Raw genomic sequence first — 672 nt, 5'->3', positions numbered from 1 at the left:
GCACACTTGGAGACCTCAATTACTAAGATTAACATTTTTTCTTAAATCTGTGGTATTTAACCAGGTTCATCTTTTGGGGACTAGTAAATATTTTCTTTTTTTTTTTTGTGTAAAAATATGAATGTTCTGTCTTTTTTTTTTTTTTTTTTTTTTTAAATTATTGAGCTTAACTATAAGCTTTTGTGTGAAACCCAACTGCTGTAAAAATAAGAATGAGATGGTTAGTACCTTCTGTTAACTTTTGTTAACAATATAAATGGTATGTTTGTTATTTTAATGGATACTTAAAGCCATGATTTTATATATATATATATATATATATATAATTTTTTTTTGCATAATTTTAGGTAACATGATAAAATGTACCGTACATTGTTAGCCATTTATAACTTTGGGATTACAATACTCTTCCCTATATGTAAAATCTAAAGGATTGTATTGTGTAATGTTACCCCACATTTTTTTTTTCTTCATTTGTGTGAAATAGTACTGTATATTTGCATAACTGTATGTTAAGCTTTTATTTAAGACTTTTAACATGTACCATGTACATGTCCTAATGACAGCGCATCATGCTTGTAACAGGCATTTCATTCTAAATGGTATCGAGCTATTCATTTGGAAGAAGTTATCATAGGTGTAATTCCGAAACTGGTATCGTACGTACCTGAG

The sequence above is a fragment of the Spea bombifrons genome, chromosome 1, assembly GCF_027358695.1.
Source record: "Spea bombifrons isolate aSpeBom1 chromosome 1, aSpeBom1.2.pri, whole genome shotgun sequence".
Taxonomy (NCBI): domain Eukaryota; kingdom Metazoa; phylum Chordata; class Amphibia; order Anura; family Pelobatidae; genus Spea; species Spea bombifrons.
This window is presented reverse-complemented; position numbering follows the sequence as displayed.